Source organism: Syngnathoides biaculeatus, chromosome 2 (genome assembly GCF_019802595.1).
Source record: "Syngnathoides biaculeatus isolate LvHL_M chromosome 2, ASM1980259v1, whole genome shotgun sequence".
NCBI lineage: Eukaryota > Metazoa > Chordata > Actinopteri > Syngnathiformes > Syngnathidae > Syngnathoides > Syngnathoides biaculeatus.
In genome coordinates, this window is record NC_084641.1 from 37,302,455 (window position 1) to 37,312,396 (window position 9,942).

A 9,942-nucleotide genomic window follows, 5' to 3' on the forward strand; every position below is an offset into this window, starting at 1 on the left:
TTGTTCAGAATTATAAATATTATATACGATAACAAAATAACGTATGGGATTTCTTCTGGGCCATGTTTGATTTAAGACTGTTTTAGCTATATTCAAATTCTTTTTACCTTTTTGTGTGTTATCTGTTTTGAGATCACCTTTGTGCTTGAACGTTTGAACTCAACACCATGTATCTAATGCAGTGATGTCTGATGACAAAACAAAATATTTTTTTTCATAATTCATAGTCCTATTAAAACAAAATATTTTAAATCTTTGTGCACGTGTTTGAATTAGATTATGCGTAAATTGTCTAGATTTACCTGCTGCTGGCTGTGTTGTTTGTAAACACCATCAGTAAAGATAGCAGCGATCATGTGGTAAACCCAAAGCCACATACTGTTTAAATGGGGTGACATGGTGTTGAGGTAAGTGTATGCCTTGAAATCAGAGGCTTGCAAGTTCACATCTTTGCTGGAGTGCATGTTGTTGTTGTATCTCCTCTGGGCATGACACCTATGAATGAAAGTAGTTGGATATTTGGTGGTGGTTGGAGGGGGTGTAGGCACAGAATGGCAGCCACGCTGACGTCAGACTGCTTTAAGTACACTACGGCTGCACAAGTAGTTTACCACCACTAGGGTGTGACTGTAGAATGAATGAATAGTGCATGCAATTGTAAAGCGTCTTTGAGTCAAGTTTTCATTATTATCATTGCATATAAACTCAACGAAATTGGACATGCCCCCCTCCACATAAAAAAAAACCCAAAACAAAACATTCAGTCATTAGCACTCATAGCAAAGACACAGAATACGACACATAAACATTTAAAAGTGGTTCTGTAAAAATGTATAAGTGCAGTCATGTTTGTGTTCAGATAAACAACTGAATGGCACATTTTGTAAAGAGAAAGAGTGAGAGAATGATACACTCACTAAATTATGACTACAATTCATCGCTTTTACTGGAACCTCACTCAAATCAAGGCATAACAACTTCACATAGTAATGTTAATGCTTAAAAAAATTATCCATTCCAAAATTATGAGCAGCTAGATTTTGATCATCATCAACAACATGATAAATTAATCTTGCATAATGTTCTCCAATTGAATCTGCCTCTATTGCAGTCATGAACATCCGCGCAGTCTTCGGGGATGCCCATCTGGAATTATTGTCCAGGGAGGGACATCAACGTACATCTGTGACTCATGATAATCTACTACAGGACTTGGAAGCTACAGTACAGCTGCACATATGCGTAGTACAGTATATAAAACAAATGAAGTAAATGTGGCGCGGCGGCACGTTGTAGTATGCTATTCTTCGATTTGTTTTCATTCATATTTTAAATAGCTAGGGTTTTGTGAGAAATATCCTATAAATATATAGTGGTGGAATATATCGCTTACAAGTGGCAAATTTTGGAATTACTTGTGCTGCTTTTCATGACGAATGAAGCATTGTAACTATAGTGCATTCTAGTAACCCGTCTAAACTTTAACTTTGTATAGGTACAGTAGACACACCCGCTTTGATCTTGAAAAATGAGTAAATTACGATTTAATTTCCGTACATGCATTGCCCCGTGTGGTAACGACGACCTTCCAAACATGGCCACCACGTAACCATGGTGGCACGGCGCACCGACGCCACCCTCAACCAATCACACCAGATTTGCAAAGGGCGCTTGGTAGTTTAAAAACTGGACCGCGCACAGGCCCTTTCACGGTAATTCGGCTTCAACTTCCGGTCGTGGCAAAACATTGCTTTGGCTACTATTTCACGTGAAAGTTGACGTCCTATGATATCCTTACAATTGTACATTTTGAATCATAATAACATCGAATTTAATTGAAATATGTTAGGCTTAGCTTTTTTTTTTTGTTGTTGCACCGTTGGCTGCCGTAACCGCACAGGCGGTCGCAAAGAAATAACTTTTCACCGGTAAGTATGTTTCATCTTAACATTCATAATTAATTACTATATATTTATCGCATTGTTTTACATTACAGTGTGTGTATGTTTACTATACTTTTGCCCTGATCAGAAGTCAGTTCCCGTTGATCATGGCGAAACCAATGACGGATGCAGAGTGCGCAGTCCAGTTTTTATTGTACGTCATTGGCGCTTGGATACGCACCTCTAAAGATCCACCAATCAGGTGGTGGCAAGCCGTAAACCACGCCCTTGCGCCGTCTCTTGTGGTGCGCTCTAACGGTATTGTTGTCTCGAAAGGGGTCCACAAGTTCATAATAAACTCCTAACTCCACGAAAGCTCAGGGATTTTCTTCTAAACGGTTTTGCTCGAAAGCGACTCCAGAACTACGCAGACCTAGTTGACGAAAGCTTCGACCACCGTAAGGGAAAGTAGTGGTTGAGCGCCTCCGTGGGATTTTAACTTCTGCTCAGAGTAGTATCACTTGCTTGCTTCGGTAGCAGCAGCCACGACACAGCAGCGAAGTTTGTCCATTATGGCGACGGCGGCTGCTTGTCAACCACGACGTGCCTTGGTGGAAATACCTGCTCCACAGCCCCGAATTGAGGGTAGGTCTCAAATGCTCCCGTTTTGTTTTAAAATGCGTCAAAAAGATCTTTTAAGGGCCCCGCATTGCTAGAAAGTTAAGTCACCTTCGTGCTCGGCTTTTAAACGTCATAACGTGAGTGAAACGCTGTTTCTGATTTTCTTTTCAATTTTCCCGCAGGTGGAATGAAGGAGGCCCTATCTGGAGCTCTTACGCTCCCGTTCGCCTCCGTCTCCAACCACGAGGGACAAAAACATTTCCACGTCCAACGCTGGGCCGGCTCATTCACGTAAAATGTCAATTATCATGTTGACTAGGGTCCAACGTTAGTATAACTAATTCCAACAATAATATTGCAGTGGATTTTGCCATCGATGGCGAATGGAGTGGGAACGATGACCAGTATACGAAAATGGATGAAAGCCAAGCATCCATGTCTGAATGGCATCTCGTCCAACTCACTAAAGCCCTCATCTTGCTTGAGCAGGTTCATTTCACTTTTATACTTTTTTTCTGGGATGGTGCTTGAAAAGCTTTTAAATGGTGCACAATTCAACTGAAATATATTTCATTGTGTCACAGAGCCAAAAAGCGAAGTTTCAGACCTCGGGTCTCAAGTATCTTCAGGATGATTTACAGCTCAAGAAGACTAATTTTTATAGGTCAATTCCATACTCTCGCTTTGACTCCAACAGGGATGCTCACTGCTACAGGAAAGCATATCCCCACCTCGTGGCGTTCAAAGTCAGTAGAACACATTTACTTGAGGAGTTTGTAACTGGAAATTTAACTGCTTCCACCATGGAAACTCATTCATTTTATTTGCCAAAATAAGAGGCATTTATAATCTTTTGGTTGCTGCCAAGATTTGGTAGACTGAAACCACAACAAATAGTTAAATGAATTCCTCTCTAGCAGAATCAAAACTGTCTTTTTTTTCCCCCCACAGGGATAATTTTTGTTCAGCGCTTGAAATGGATGTTTGCATCGTGCAAATGAAGTGGGTCTAAATGTGCATTGTGTATTTTTTTGGGATAATGAATGAGAAGACACACACGTTGGCTGGTCTCAACCTGTTTTAATCCTCTTTCTGTATTATAAAGGAGACACATACACCGATTTCTCTTCACAATTACTCTCAAAACTCTGACACTCAGAAGTCTCACAGACAAGAGGAAATATATCACAAAAACAAGTTAGTTACATTGCAACAGATGATAAGAATATTAAAAAAAAACTTGCAGAAACTCACATACCTGTATTATAAAGGAGACACGTCACGGATGTTCATAGATTTCGCTTCACAAATACTCTGAAAACGCTGCAAAATCAAGAACACGGTCACCACACTGCCTCTGCTAACACTCATTCGCATTGAACAAACCACATGGTCGTCATCAACGCACACATGGCATCCTCTCCACTCCTCCCTCAACTAGCAAGTTTATGCTTAAAATCAATAAAACATATTCAACACTGCGCGTCTGTGACTACACGCACTTTGCAATTGTTTTAAACAAACATATATTCACCAGGGTTCCTTGCGTAATCAACATCTCTTATAACATTAATGGATAATAAATAAATAATTCCGACTGATAAATTGAGTTGAAATCGATCTCTATTGGTTGTCAAATTAAAAAAAAAAAAAAAAAGGCGGATGTTGCATATCAGCCCCGCAGCCAATTGGTCTCGCATTCTTGTTAGGATAACCCAATTTAAACTAATCTGTTGCCACTTGGTGCCTCTCACCCAGGTTACATGTCAGGAGTGGGGCCAAGTTCTTCTCCAGAACAAAGAGTGGGATGCTGTGTTAGAATCACACCTTGGGGCAATCTAGATTGTCCAATTGATGCATGTTTTTGGGATGTGGGAGGAAACTGGAGTGCCCAGAGAAAACCCATCCAGGTATGGGGAGAACATGCAAACTCCACACAGAGAGGGCCATAATTGAACCCAGGTCCCCAAAACTGTGTGCCCAACATTTTCCAGCTACGTCACCATGCCGCCCCCTCTTACAGTCAGTGGTGAAAGTCCTCTGGATCTTCCAAGATTTCCGGATTTTTAAATTTTCATGAAAATTGCTCCGGAAAATTTAGGAAAAATTGCCTAAAAATAATCCAGTTATTAGTTAACAACATTGCAAGAATATGCGTTTGAGTTCGTTGTTTTGCTTTCACGAGTGTAGCCATGTTGAGGCACTAACACGAGGAACAGTAATAGTTAAAATATTAAAGGCAACTCATTATACTATTAGTATTACTAGATTTATATCCAAGATAGTGACCAATGTGGTCGAGCGTATCAGTACAACGCTACGTAACAAGTTTGAGATTTAAGCGTTAATAGTAATTACTACAGATTAACTTCTTTAACATGTTTTGCTGTACGGTGTAGAAATTGTAGGATATATTTTCGTGTATATTCTATATGTATAATGTGGGGAAAGGGACAAATTTAGATGGCCTTTTACTAAATAGTTCACTTAATTCATTTGTTTTGAGATAAAATGGCGTATTTTAAGCATATTTTAATGACAAATGTGATTTTGTGCTATCCGTGGATGGATGGCGAAAAAATCTGGACTTGGCCCCTGGGGAACTTCTGCCCAATTTTTTATTTTTTATTTTGGTCAGGACTTAGAAATTGTACTTTCAATTTGTGTCTGAATTTTGTTTACAGATATCGCCAGAATGCATTCACGTATCATTCATTTTTTTAAAACATTTCCCAGGGGAACATGCCCCCGAACCCCCCTGCTCGCATTTGTATTTTCAGGAATTTTCACGAAAGTCCACTTTCATCTCTATAGAGTGATCATTAAAATTAAATTTATTTCCAACAACTAATCATAACACTTATAAAGCAAAATAAAATCGAATTGAAAGATGTTTATATATTTATGTCTCAAATAAATGTTTTGGCCACAAACGGGTTTTGATCTAAGCTTTCATACTAGAATACAATCGTGTTTTTTTTTGTTTTTTTTTTTTTAAATTAATGAAGGTTTGAACTTTATCCTTAAACAAGAGCAATGTGGGAAGATGTTAATTCAGTGTGTGGTTAGGTGTTTAACAGCGTTAAAACATAAAATAAAAAAAAAATGTACCATAATTTCCGGCCTACAGAGCACACCTGATTATAAGCATCACCCAGTACATTTGTAAAGGAAATACCATTTGGTACATACATAAGCTGCAGCGTTTTAAAACCTTAGCTTAACTTAACCTTGCAACAACACAGTAGCATGAACAGGGCTGGTAAAATATACATACTGGTGAAAAAAAAAAACAGCCACAGTAGCAACATGGTAGCACAGCACTAATAGGGCTGGTTTAACAAAAAAAAAAGCATACCTTAATCACTGAGATGCGGCAGCAACACACTAGTGTGGCGCTAACGCTAGCACGGTGGTAATGCAAGCGCGGCGCTAACAGGGCCGGTTGAAAAAAAAGAAAGTGTTAGGGGTCGCCACAGCGTGACATCTCAGATGCACCCTCATATGTGTTTGGCACAGTTCTTATGCCAGATGCCCTTCCTGACGCAACCCCTCTCGGGGAGTGGAGACCCCAGTGGGATACGAACACACAAACCCTGGTTTACTAAACCAATTCTCTAAGCACTGAGCTATGGGGAAGGTTAAAAAAAAAAATACCAGTTAAAATCACTGAGACACGGCAGTAACACCAGCAACACACTAGCACAGCGCTAACAGGGCCGTTAAAAAAAAAAAAAAAACATACCCGTAAAAGTCACTTCCTTGGCACATATATTCCACTGGTCTCACTCATATCTTTTAAATTAGTCTCATCACCGCATAAGCCGCAAAGTTGAAAGCATGCGAAAAAAGTCATGGTTTACAGGCCGGAAATGATGGTAAATGAAAAAAACAAACCAGTAATCCCAAAAAAAAAACGTGCACTGTAAATGGAAAAAAAGCCATCACGTAGATGAAAAAAATATATACAGTGAAGGTGTCTTTATGCAGCTAACGACCTCACACGGGTGCATCTGTTTCAGGATAATACATGGAGAGGAGGTGGACTTTTAAAGGTGGACTAACAGGTCTTTGAGGGTCTTCTAGCTGATAGACAGATGTTCAAATACTTATTTGGAGCTGTATCACACAAATCGTTAAAAATCCTATATTGTGATTTCTTGATTTTTCTTTTTCGATTGTTTCTCTCACAGTGGGCATGCACCTACGATGAAAATTTCAGACCCCTCCATGATTTCTAAGTGGGAGAACTTGCATAATAGCAGGGTGGTCAAATACTTGTTTTCTTCACTGTATAATGAACATATTAAAAAACTGTAGTTATAGAACTAAATATTACTTTAGTGATTCAAATGATTGGTAAGTCAGAGAAAGAAAAAACCTTGTTCTGAATAGTTTTGAGTTTGTACAGTCAACGGCAGACTACTATTTTTTTAACACACCTCTTTGAACAAATTGCCCAATTGCACAACTTTAAGAATGTGTACTCTATATCATGAATGCTGGGTCTTGCTGTTTTTCTAAGAATCTACTTCACCTAATGGTGACTTTAGTGACATTAAGCAATAAAAAAAATATACTGAAAATGTGAATTAATCTTGTTAGTCACATTGGACTGCTATTATTTTGAAGACTACTGTAAGTAAGGTATAAAGTATTTGTACTTCATTGCTTGACACCTTTAAAAAAAAATGGCAAAATATCCAAGATCTTTTAAAAGTTCATTATTATTAAGTTCCTTATTATCTCTTGAAAGCTAAAATGTGTAACTTTTTTTATATGTATAACACATCTAAAAATTGTTTGTTGGACTTGATTTTTTTATATATAGTTAGTTATTTTCACACAAGCCCCAACTAAAGAAGATGACACAATGCACATGAAGCCTACCAGCTCTTCTCACATCTTCTTCTTCATCTATTTTTCAGCATTTGATTTACAACATTGACTCGGTCTGTTCTTCGTGGTGCATCAAAAATTACATTTTACCTTGCAGTGTGGCCCCTTGTCGCTCCTGTTTAGAAAAAAAAACAAACTACACATTTTAGTATACATACCTGTAATGAAATCTTTAACAGCTCTCAAATGATAAAATGCAGCTTAGCCATGTGCTCCAATCTTTTAAATTTTGACTTATGTTTTGTGAAAATAATCTGCAACTTCAAAAAGTGTGTTTGAAATATGCAATTGAGGTTTATTGTATCTCAACTGTATTAAATTATTTTGTCTTGGATTGTTGACGTTTGCTGCATTCTCTCACTTCACACTAAATGTTCACTGTTGTCGTCAGGATGAAGATGGCTCAGCTACACAGCCAGTCAATTGTACCTTGTATTCACGAGCTGCAGAGGATGACTGGATGTGATGACAACTCCGTGGACGTACTATGATTTGAAGAGTGGGAGAATGACTTTTTTTAAAAATTATTTTTATGAAAATTATAATTTTTTGGACGAGATCCAAAATACAGATCGCCACAATAGTACAACAATAGTACTACCCTGAAATTCCTCATTTAATCAATTTCCCACAATGTTTTCTTTGTAGTGCACCACTTAGGGCATTGCAACATGCTTGAATCAATGCAATAGAATATTTTATTTTTTATAACTTTGCATTGACCATTTTAGATGTACAGTGTACTTATTTTGTATGTGTGTTATAACACATTTGGTGTAATTATGAGTTTACTTTCTGGAGACTTTGTTGTGGTTCCTTATTGCCTAATCTTTTACTTCCTACTGTCGTACCTCACTAGATGGTGTACATGTTACAAGTGTGTTTACAAATGAGAACTAAATCTATTCATCCATTTCCTACACCAGTAATTCTAAACGGTGATTTCGAAAAGGTTTGACGTTGTTACACTTGAGCACATAAAGGAAGACTGACTTTTGAACACTTTGGTCTTGATAATTATGGACTTTTTGTGGAACATTCATCTCATGAATCAATTGCCAGAACTCGTTATATGAAGCAATATTGTATAAATCCGGGGTGCGGAATGTGTTAATTGCGTTCGACGAAAAAAAGATAATCTTGGTCGATCGCATGACTGTGTGACAAAAAAAGAGCCTATCATCCTTCCTGTCACTTGATTCAAGTGTGCCCAATGCATCGATCGAGTTGCATCGATTGACTGACTCAGTTTGACCGCATGTCACAACTCATTGCGCAAATAACGGCGCACTCTCGCAAACTAGTGAAATGGTCTCGCATTTATGTCTTTATCTTCTTCTTCTGTCTTCTAAATGTGTGAGGAGCCAGACCAAGTTAAAAAGACTAACAAGTACCCCCCGAGATAGATCGTGGGACGTTGGCTGCTTGAAAGTAGATCTTGCGACAATCAAGTTTGGGAATCCCTGATCTAAACTGTGCACATTTATCATGAGGTCAAAACAGTAGGTTATGATGGTGGTGGTATTGATATCGGTGTTGACATTGCTTAAAATTTTACTTTATTCATTTTTATATGTGCAGGTAATGTGTCAATTCTCACGTTTTTAATGCACTCTGAATTGTGCTTTACTGTGGTGAATTACTTGTCAAACACAAAATGTGGCCAGATGTTCCTTTATATGTGTCTGGGGGAAGAGAGCACGCTTGTGATTAATTGCACAGGAGCTATCAACGTGTATGACATCACAACAGAGATGCGTCACATAGACAAAAAATAAACAAGTACGAGGACTGTTATGTCAGAATATCCATCCATCCATCCATCTATCCATTCATCCATCTGTTTTCTTAGCTGCTTCTCCTCACAAGGGTCATGGGAGTGCTGGAGCCTATCCCGGCTGTCAACGGGCAGGAGGCAGGGTACACCCTCAACTGGTTGCCGACCAATCAGAGGGCACATAGAGACAAACAGCCGCACTCACAATCACACCTAGGGGCAATTTAGAGTGTCCAATTAATATTGGACGTTTTTGGGATGTGGGAAAACACTGGAGTGCCCAAAGGAAATCCACGCAGGCAGGGGAAGAACATGCAAACTCCACACAGGCGGGGCCAGGATCAAACCCTGGACCTCAGAACTGTGAGGCTAACACTTTACAGCTTATCTACAGTGTCACCTACTTCAGAATAATATTTTTCAATTAAATAAACCAAAGCAAAACATAGCCACAATTAGGTGTTTTAAATCAACTAGAGTATTTGTTTACCCTTGTCCAACTGCACGATAGAATAACTAGGCAGGTATTATTATACTGTATAATACAAACATGTAATTTGTTTATATAACTTCCACATGTTGTTGCACCCACATCTATCAACCATGTTGAAATATGTCGCATTATTCAGAAGCAGTTTGGCTTAGCTAACGTTTATCATCATCTTCATGGGTGAGGCGGATAAATTGTGGATTGCTTTTGATCCCTGCTCATGCTGAGTCTGCAAAACTGTAATATGCTGACCGAGACAGTCCCTTGTATGT

At 38.6% G+C, this 9,942-nt stretch overlaps 1 long non-coding RNA gene across 2 annotated transcripts; it reads left to right on the forward strand.

Moving 5' to 3' along the window:
• The first annotated feature begins 1,094 nt into the window (after positions 1-1,094).
• Positions 1,095-9,122, forward strand: LOC133491628 (uncharacterized). 2 transcript variants are annotated; one of them, XR_009792449.1, is made up of 5 exons: positions 1,095-2,145; positions 2,220-2,528; positions 2,687-2,795; positions 2,866-2,993; positions 3,089-9,122. It is a non-coding gene; the product is annotated as an uncharacterized LOC133491628 (long non-coding RNA). The 2 variants fall into 2 exon arrangements; XR_009792448.1 differs by lacking the exon at positions 1,095-2,145 and having other exon boundaries at positions 2,158-2,528.
• Positions 9,123-9,942: the final 820 nt, after the last annotated feature.